Here is an 11,271-nt window from a genome sequence, read left to right as displayed (position 1 = left end):
TCGGTCCAGCCAATCCCCGGTGAAATCCCTGCCCTGCGTGAACGAACTGGTGGTAATATCCCGTGAATAACACCCCCCCCCCCCCGCACCCAAGGGATCTAAGATAAGAGCAATTCCCTGATATATTTTGAGGGAAGACAAAACCACCGCAATCACCCGGAATTGCGAGGACACTAGTTCTGGCTTTCATAACTTTAATGTTGATATTTATTTTTGACTGGTACATTTCACAGGGGCAGGTTGTGTTGTTTTGACACACAACGCCCCGGTCCGTTTTGTTGTTTTTTGACCCTGAATTTCCATATATTTGCTGACATGACCCTGTTTAAGAAGCCATAACTTTATCAAAACTTTTATGTCAAAACAACGCAACCTGCCCCTGTGGTAAGGGAGGAAATCAAAATTGAGCATGCAAAATTGTTTTATCAATGGCGATGGTTTATCACAATGTCATGTACTTACACTGAGAGTGGCTCCAAGACATTCTATGCACATAGGTAAACAATCATCTTATTCACAAATGCTGTGCACATATTCATACATTTGGCTCCATTTAGAATGAAACTTCATAAATAAGTATGCGCATATTTGATATTTTTTATCTCCATTTTGCAAAATTGAAATCAAATGATTTTTTTCAAACAAACTTGTATTGCTTGAAAATTTACGTGTCAATTTAAAAATGCTACCCACGGTAAGATGAAAATAAATCCGTTTGATGGTGGTAATCATTCAATGGCGGCTTTATTGATAAATTTCCTCAATAAAACACTATGAAATTCACATCATCAGCATCCGGAAGTAGCATAACATGTATGTCTGAATCATTCGGCCGCTCTGATCAGATTAAATTTTGAGGTCAATAAGTAGACTGGTACCCTGATTTACTTTTCCTCAAAAATATAAAGTTATACAGGTACGGGGCATATGGATTTTAGTAAACATTAATAGTATTTGAACAATAAATACCAAAAATCGTGTTGTATTTAAAAAATGTGCTAAGTGCCATGCGATGATTATTTAAAAAAACTTTGTATCGAAAAGAAAATATCACGGAAACATGCAAATTATGTCGAAAAAAAGAACAGGGACCGACTTCGGAATACCAACATTATATGCAAAGGATAACAATATCTTTTTTAAACCAAATTTTCTGGTTGTTTTCTTCTTAGACCGCACGCTTTATTCGTTTAACGTATGAATTCACAAAACATTTCGAATGCGCGACGGGCACCGCGGTTAGCTGATACTGGTTTCTTTTCGGATAAAAGAGAAAGAGGGTACCAGTCTATCAATACAGAGCATTGAACGGAAAATTTCGCTGCTTACTTTTCCATTATGTTCATATTTTTATTGCATATAATCTGACCGTATGCAAGAATATTCATGGAGTTAACCCGATTAACTCACTCGCTACGTATGAATTTCTTGTGCTTCATTAAAAGAACATACAGTTAGCTTGAATTGTTAGGAGATCTATTTTTATTGGATGTTTTCATTGTATTCAGTGCCGGTACTACTTTGATTATTCAATTTCGCTAACGGCAATCCAATCAAAATACAGCGTACGAATACATTACGTCAGTGAACCCCCAGATGCGGCTTGAAAATGCAGACATCGCGGTTATGGCTATGAACTAGGACACAAGTGCCCAAGTCCAAAAATGGTACTTATTTGAGAATATCCGGTACCTTACGTAAATTATAAATTTTCATGCGATTCAGACAATTTAAATGCTAGAAATCACAAAACAATCATTCCCTTGAATTATTCCTGTCATAGTTTAAACTCATAATCAAATTTCAATGCACAGCATTTGAAATAATTTTAAACAGATGAAAAACTGTTATTTTTAAAAAACACAATACATTGTTTATCTTTTATGTGACCTAACATTAATATAAAAATTTATTCAGAAAATATTTTACAGACTTTTCTTGCACTTGAATGTGAACAAGTATGTTTGGGATTGAACACTAAGAAAAAACGAATTTCAAAGAATGAAATTAAATGAAGCACAAAATATACAAAAATTGAAACTTTTTAGACTTTCAAAACTTTAACATTTATACTAAATGCGGTTACATAAAATGATTTGATATCCCACTAAATGTGACCGTCGGCTTCGTTCATTCTAAACTCTTTCTCAGTGATAAGGAATAAATTTTATTCACTGCAGTTGTTTTCTAACTTTATGAAAATAAGAACAATGGAAACATTGCATTTACTACTGTTGATCAGTGCAGATTGTGGGAGGTCATGGTTGATTTCACTGAACCACCAATAAGCCCTGCCGAAATCGGATTCTAATTGGTCAGTCAGGTGCTTTTGGTAGGCATTATTAGTATGAATCTTAATTTTAACCATCATTTATGAATGTTTACAAAATCATTGAATATTGAAATAACAAGCGAAATGTTAGTTTGAATGATGAAAGCCATGAAATATGTAAACTATTCAAATAGAGACCATTTCCCTGCTTGTGTAAGTATCGAGAAAATTATTAAGTAAAATTATTTATTGTTTATCTGGAAAATGTTGAAATCTCGTATTTAAGCTTGATTGGTATGTTATTGCAATATGTTTTATTCATTGCAATATTAACGTAAAACATTTTTATGTTGACTTAAGTTTGTAGATAAGAACTAATGGTATAGGTAATATGAGAATGATCTCTTAAGTCTTTAAAATCCATTTTGGTACTGTGAGTTTTTTGCTACAGTCTTCATCAGTTAAGCGTTTGAAAATTTTCAAAGTAACTGCAAAACAAGTCCAGCTGTCTAGAAAGACTATGTCAAACCCTTACCAGATTAAATTTCTAGTGTTTTCAAATTACCACCTTGGCAATGGTTTTATCATAACATAGGATATTAATGCTAGTGGTTTTAAAGAAAATGCTAGTGTTTTTGTATTCGGAATGATATATCATAAGTGGCACTAAATTGAACATAATTTATAGTTCTCATTTATAAAACACATAGCCCCAAGTACATGTTAATCTAAGATTTAAGGCTTGGATGGAGTCAGGACAAGAAAATTGCATGTAACATTGTTAATACATTGTACTTTCCAACGCAAGATCTGTTTGTTTATTTAAGTAAATAAAGCAATCCCCACACCAAGGAAATGTAGTATTGCTTAACCAGTTCAATTGACATCATAAGTTGGACATTAAATTGCTGCAATTAAAGGCAAATCTAGATATTAGAATTATTCACTGATTTACAAGGACGGGTAAAAGTATTTGTAGTAAAGTAAATGTACTGCAACACCTGATACATGTTGCCTAGGAATCCTACAAATTCTAGGCACTCCAAATGTTACAGTTCTATTCAATTCGGAGTGCCTGAAATGAAAGCTTCTTGATCAACATCTTTCTGTATGACCAATGACCAGGAGAATCATGAACATACAACCATTTGCAACTACTGAGATAGTGAGCTATCAGGACAGAGACAGAGGACAATACACGAATGGCCAACTGTTGCAATTATTGATGTCTTTTACAAATATTATCCAAAGTATGGCCCTGTGGTTTAAAGCTCCCCTGAAAAAGATGTGACAGGTTTTCTATATAGGATATAATTACAGCATTGAAAATCTTCTCTGAAACTGCAAATAACAGACCTTTAATATAAAATGGCTTAATAAAATTAAAGAAGTATGTGTACTTTGGTTAACATACGCCAACCACGTAAATTAATTTGTTTATGTCTGATTTAACGACATTGAGATTTTCAAAAGAGCTTTATCTGATTAAACACTTTAGATCCTCCCTCTACCCTCTTCCCTCTACCCACACTTTTAAAATTTCCTTTGCAGCTTGCAAGCAGTTTTAGTCTAAAGTTTAAGCTAGCCCATTAAACAGTGACCCCTTGTGATGTGAAACGATTTGTTTAATGCTTGGAACATGGTTATCAACATTCCCCTAAATGAAGCCCTAGTCCATCAGTACTTTCAGCACCTTGATTTCTTGTGTTTTTTTGTGGCATTTAATAATTGTTTTCGTATTAGCAATTTGATAATTTTGCTACGATATATAAAATATTATCTTCTTATTTTACTCTATAAAGTGAATTCTGTAATTTATGACTTAATTTCGCTGTAGTAGCCTCCCTTGACTTCAATACACAAAAGTACGTAACACATTCATACGCGCAAGCCATTCCATATTTTGCCATTTGACAGATGGCGGTAAATTTAAATCAAATTGAAACCGAAAAATAAAAAAGAATAATTAGATAAACCGATAATATATAATTAATGGAATATAACGATAAAACTCTCTTCTTGTGACCTGTATCATGTCTCGTTCGGTGTGTATACATGTATCAGTCTCGACCAGGTCACTAAAAAGCATCCTATCATAATATCCCCTTTATTTTCCGTCAATGAAGAGTTTTTGTCAGATGGCAAATCGGTGACAAATCGAAAATGCTTCATATGCAACATAATGACCTTTAGGAGACATAAATGCCGTGTAACGATACGCCAAAGATCGTATCACGATACATTGCGATACGTTTTTTTTAAATGTTCTTTTTTATAGTTCAATTACAAACACCACGTGACTACAGTAACTCTATTCCAGTCAATGTGTATGTTGTAAAACGTATGCTTTTTTATGCATCTTCAAGTAATAGCAGATACGCAGGTTATCTTGACTCATGATTCATAAGTGAAAACTTAACATTTGTACGGGCTCTAAACCGAGCGAAGCTAGGCAGGGCCCTATTAAGGCTACAAGTATGCTATACAATTAGCACTATTTTCTTTACAAAGTGCAATCACTATAAACCCGAAGTACGTAAATGTGATGGAACAAGTATTTTTCGGTTCATAAACCATATTGAGCGCGTGTATGACGGACACCAAAATAGCATTAAAGTGTGAGGCAACTGCGTTCGGTAGTTTTCGTCACCATAAACTCGGCCGTTTTAGGTAAACAATTTACATAAAAAATGAACCCACCAGATGCAAAATATAGTCCTCAACTAATTCTAAAAACCGTAAAGAATGCAAGTTAACAAATACAAATGAAAACTCTGGATAAAATAACACACAAAATCAAATCAGAACCCGATATAGTTTGGGAGAATTTTATTCTGTATTCGATTTTTCATTGATGATATTTAAACGCACGAAACGAAGGTAACCATCTAGGTTATGTTCGTCGGTACGTCTGACAGTCACTTCGGATTTTGGAATATATTTGGGACATAATTTGTCACGCATTCCTCCTGAACACTCATTTATTTCCGAACATTGCCAACACATGGCAAAGATCGTCACGCGAATATAACTGAATGATTGTTTGTAATCTATAATATCAGTTTGACAGTTAAGATGTTCATGATGTTGATGACCTTTTAACTTCGTTTTTGCGTAACTTTGAAGTCTGAAACAGTGACTGAGTGAGTGCGAATTTTACTCATTGTGACTAATACTATTGATTGGTCGACCACGGACCGCCACCAAACTCAGTGAGAGATGGTGACTTAAACCTTTATTAATAATGGAAACAACGGTCAACCTTCAGCATGGCTTATTGATATATTGAAATTAGAAATGTGGGAATGCCAAGAAACACCGTGTATTATGTGAGAGTGTGTAACTGAAGATGAACGGTGTAGTGTTGGTAGGAACTGGCAGCATTGTGGTTGGTTGTGGCACTGTGCTTGTGTTTTGGTGGACATGTGTTCGAGCCCCATACCGGGCACACTTTTTCATTCCAGGCTTACTTTACATGCGACACCGTATTTAGGTGACATATGGTAACTGACTAACTCAACATTTTGACAAAACACGAATATGTGTTATGGGAACCCACAGTCACTAAGCACTTGTTCAGTCAATGGGATACCATCTGCAGTCTCCCAATATAAAATGTGATGTTCTTTCTTTGGCACGTACTAGAATCATAGAATGAACTATTGGCTTAAATTGTTTTCATTTGTTCAGGTTGTGAAAATAATCGGATAGCAGTTGAACAACCAGGCGATGAAGAACATTCAGTGCTGACTCTAACGTGTACTACAACTCAACCTGCAGTTTTACTCAATTTTGTTCACACAAATGCAAAAAGCAGTGTTGATACAATTGTCGCCACTTTTGTCAATTGTGCAGTCATAAAATTTAATTTAGAGTTTCTGTACAATACTTCATGTGACAGTGACATTTGTTTCATCTCGGTAACAAAACCACAAACTAGACATTACAATGGTACTGTATACGAACGTCAAAGGTAAACCAAATTATTTTTTGTTATGTCTACGCGAGTTGCTGTCTAATTTCTTTTTATATTACGTTGTATTCGTTTCATGGTACATATATTTTTCTTATAAGTTCATTGTGTTATAATCGCAGTTCCTATACAAGAAGACAGTATATCGCAAGATATTCCAGATACAATATTCACAAATGAAGGCGATCATATCAAGCTTCTTGGTGAGGCGCACTTTTTGATCCCGTCGGCAAACGTATTTTGGTTTTCTTGGTATTTTGGTACACGCAATTTGAAAAAAGTAGAACTGTTCAACTGAACGTAAGAGGTAAGTGATGTTCGATTCGTATTCATCTTTTTTTATTAGTTTCTCAGTTTTCATGTTTTTGTGTTCGATAATATGGTGAATTGCGCAAAGTCGTAGTAAGCAAAGTAATACGCTAGTTTGCTTTATCAAAAATGCACTCTTTCTCCCCAAAATAAGATTTACCACAATTAATTCAATTGTTTTAATATACCAAAAAGGTAGAATAAATGTCGAAAGCAATGGTTTCTATGAAGTATAACGAGTTTAATTTGAAAGAAAGGTGCAGAAAACACGGTATTTCTACCTTATGAGACGAAAGTAGATCGCAGTAAATATTTTAGCGCTCACCAATCATTTAAGATTTTTGCGTTTTCAGCTGTTCAATATACGGTTACAGTCTTGTTATCTGTAATTAATAGTTTCCATAAATGCATTGTTTAGGAAGTAGTTAAATGTCTATTTCTAAAAATTTATATTTGTTACACATCAGTATGTACTGATTTTAAATTAGAGTGTCACTTTAACTTTAGGGATTGGCATCCGTAATCCTTGAACACGATTAATTTGTCACGAACAAACCGTAAATGGTTTCGATATATTTTTCGACCGGACGGCATTTTCATCATTATATGTGCACACAACTTTCTTTTATCAAACACATAAAACCGGACATTTTTATTCAGACAAACCAGCTACCTTATATTATTATAAACAATAACGAAAGTTATAACGACTACTACATGTTCCGGAATTCTTCAACTATTCAAAGTTTACAATGTGATGTTCGTGGTGGTAATCCGTTTGCGACTTTGCCTTGGTCATGCTACGGGGGAAATCAAATGAATTTCAACAATACTGCGGGCACAACCAGTATTGTAACATGGACGGCAGGGACTCATGATCACTCCATATCCTTGGATGGTCAGTTGAAAAGAATGTATCTGTTCATGTACTATGTAAGTAATATATATATATATATATATATATATATATATATATATATATATATATATATATATATATATATATATATATATATATATATGTTATATTAACATTTCTCAAAATAATGAGAGAGCGGAGTTGCTATTTCTTTTTCGAACATTCATAATTGTGATGTAGACTCTTACCACCATAATTACTTGAAAGTGATTCCAAACAGGATTGAAAAATAACATAAAACAAACAATAGATCAATAAAAAAAACGTAAATGCTTTAAGTGCTTAAGGATTTATCGCAATTTTGATTTTGACAGGGTTGCTTTAAAAAGAATAATAGCACGAGGGCTATTGAACACATACGTAGACACTATAAGGAAGACATTAAATATAGTAATAAATAGCTACACTTATCACCAAAACAGTCAAGAAAATAGTGCAACACGATGCAACCCAATGTTGTTTTCTTTTGTCTAAAAAAATACCATTATTCAGCTTTGAAGTAAAATTGAAGTTAATTCGAAGTTAAATTGAAATTGAACTACCAAAAAATTGCACTTACAATGTTTGAGTATGAAGCACATTGCGCTGAGATTAAGTCGTTATTAAATGTTTTTCAATTTGCACTGGGAGGTGTAGTTTATTTGATGTCCAAAAGGCAGGGATCTTCTGTGGTAATTTCAACTTACGTTAGTAGTAAAAAAAATGAATATGCTGTTCCGTACATATTTCGATGATACACATTTCTAGCATTCACTTGTGGCTTTATTCGCAAAAATATCTAGTTCATAATTGCTTCCGATCTTTACATTTTACCAAACATGCACCAGAGCATTTAGTCATTACGCTTGGCAGAGGTTTACGCATGTATTATTGTTTAATTACTTAACCGTCTAAATACAAATCCTTCTATGCCATTTATATTTCGTTTTCTTATATTTACACAAATATTGTGCACAGACCTCTTTCAGATATTAATTTAGAAGTCGAATAATTTAATTGCACTCGTTATTTCAGACTTATAAGACTATAGTAGACCACAGTAAATCGTTTAGCATTCACCAATCATTTAATATGTTTTGCTATTAAATACACGGTTACAATCTTGTTATCAGTAATTGATATTTTCAATAAATTCATCATCTAGTTTGTAATTAAAAGTTTGTCAAATTTATGTTTGTTATACATGTGCATGTATTGAGTGTCACTTTAATACGACATTGATTGGAAGCATTTATCTTCACTTTTCCAATTAACAAATATTCTTGAAAATTAATGACCAAAAACACACTATAAAGTCATTGAAGTTTGTGTTTTTGTTCTTTCTTTCAACTGAATTTGCTATGAAATTTACCATTTTTCAATATTTCATGTTAAAACAAAGCTTGTTTGTAATATTTGTTACTTTATATGTTTGCGAATGCCTTCAGTTCACATCAAGCACTATCAAATGGTGCTCAAGTAAAATGAGGTCACCGAACAATAAAACCCCCATAGATATACAGTGGGTACCTTGATATAAATACTATAAACCGTCGAGATCGTTGCTACCAGAGACGACAGCCAAGCCAATGGTTATAAAGAGGAACACTTTGATGTTTTCTTGACAAAGATTATAGCCGTCACGGTGGCCCCGATCATAACAAACAGGCCCAGAAATATCATGGTCAGGGTTGGCTTTACCAAACCTGCCATTGAACGAAGACATTTAATAAGAATACATGAACATTTACTGAGTTGCATTGAAACAGTTTTGCTTGTGTAGAGTTATTTATCAAGTTAAACAACTCATATTCCGAAATTTAAGAGCTGTGGATGACTTAACTTAATATGTTCCTGTCAAACATTTCAGAAATGAATGTATATTATGAAAAATCAATTTTGTATTGACACTTAGATAAAGCGGTTGAGCGAGATATAGAAACTGAGAAACATTTTTTGTTTGTGTTAACCAGAATTTTTCCAGATATTATATAATAAAATAATATAGTGACGAAATATTGTAGCATAAAACTTGAATTTAATTTTTTAAGCCATTTTATATGCGACGGGTCTCTTTTAATTGATGTTGATGCTTTATGCGCTATAAACTTTGTCATCTTGTTTTTTTATAATTTATTATCTTGTTAAAAACCACTTCAGACTTCATCTGCTTATCTGGCTTATCTGACCAATCTGTCCAAAGTCCTACCCTAGGAAAGGTTGAATGATCGATCCAGTCGTCCAAAATGAGAACAAGAAAACAAAACAGCACATTAATACACGCTTCTTCTACACCAACAATACCTAGAAACTGATATAATTCCATTCATAAAACAAATTACGGTATAATCAAAATGAGATATGATACACCGTTCAAATGCCGGAAGTGTATGTAGTGCTCGTATGTGCTACTCTTAGCATTCTTACAGGAAGTTTAATGATTACATCATCATTGAGTTGTTGTTAGTTTATAAATTTGCTAATTTTTTCACTATATGGTTTGCATTTTAAAATGTGATTGTTGATAGACAATTATGATAATGTTTCAATTTAAGTTAATGAAATTATATATTTAGTTTTAATATAATTCGTATGGAAAGCTTTTAATGAACTTTTTGCAAATATGTATTAAGTTTTGATATCTTTGTAAGGAAAATAAGTATTAAATGAAATTAAGTTTATCTATAAGGCAATAAGAGTGTATCTTTGTCACCCATTAAAAAGCAATAAATGCATGGTCCTAACAACTTTCATTCGAATGTCCCACTACTAGTGATCTAACTCGGAAGCTTGGAACACTTGACGTCACGTCCGGCGTAAGAAAACAACTTTGGACAACGTCTGGAATATAATAGATTAAAATCATATATAACGTTACAGTGTTAAAACAGAATGAAAAATGTAAAAATTAAGATGCACGTTTAAATTTCTAGTGTATTGATATAAGTATTTTCGCGATATTCCTTGAAACATGGATTTAACGGTGACTGAAATTGTTCCGGAAACCGGCGCCGCACTTATGGAGAAACGGTTATATCAGTTAAATAAACAGAAAGCGCTGAAGAAAAAGTACAGCGCATGTAATAGAGACACTGTTACTGTTGAAAACACTGGAGGAGGAACTATGTTCCGGTTCAACACAGGAACATACGAAGTGTTTAAGGCTGCCGCTGAACAATTTTACAGCTCGGGAGAAATGCAAGGCCAGACCTTGAAGACGCAAGTTCATGATAAAAAACAGCGGATTGTCGAGACTAAATTTAAGGTCAACAATGGTAAGGGACATTATGCCTTAAATATGTATCATACGGCCTGTGCATGTCTTGTCAACGGAAAAAAGTCGAGTGGTTTCACGAAGATCATCTGCCGGAAATTGTCTCTTCTATCGAAAATAATTTAGCTGAAAGGGGCGTAACGGTGCAAGATATTAATTTATCGTTAAAGGAGTTGCTGCACCCATCGAACCTTGTTATTCAGTCTGAAGAAGAAACAGTCACTTTAATTGACTGCGACAGTGAAGTTCAGTTAAGAATGCATACTGATACAGAATGCCGCGTAGAAAATTCGCTAACAACAAGTACAAACGAAGTCGATGCCATAGATTTCCAACATCCCATCTCGGAAACCATTGCTTTACTCAAAGGTCTACAAGAATCTGTCAGTCGTTTAGAAACTAATTTGGAATATCATATTACCCAGACAGAAGAGAGATTTGCTCAACTACGGGATGAAATGTTCAGCGTCAAAAGACAAAATAAAACATACTCTGATTTTACCGACCGTCACCTTGAAGATGTAGAATCGAGTACTATGCAGTTG

Source organism: Mya arenaria, chromosome 5 (genome assembly GCF_026914265.1).
Source record: "Mya arenaria isolate MELC-2E11 chromosome 5, ASM2691426v1".
NCBI classification, from domain to species: Eukaryota; Metazoa; Mollusca; class Bivalvia; order Myida; family Myidae; genus Mya; species Mya arenaria.
The sequence above is the reverse complement of the archived record's forward strand: the minus strand, read 5'-3'. Positions refer to the sequence as shown.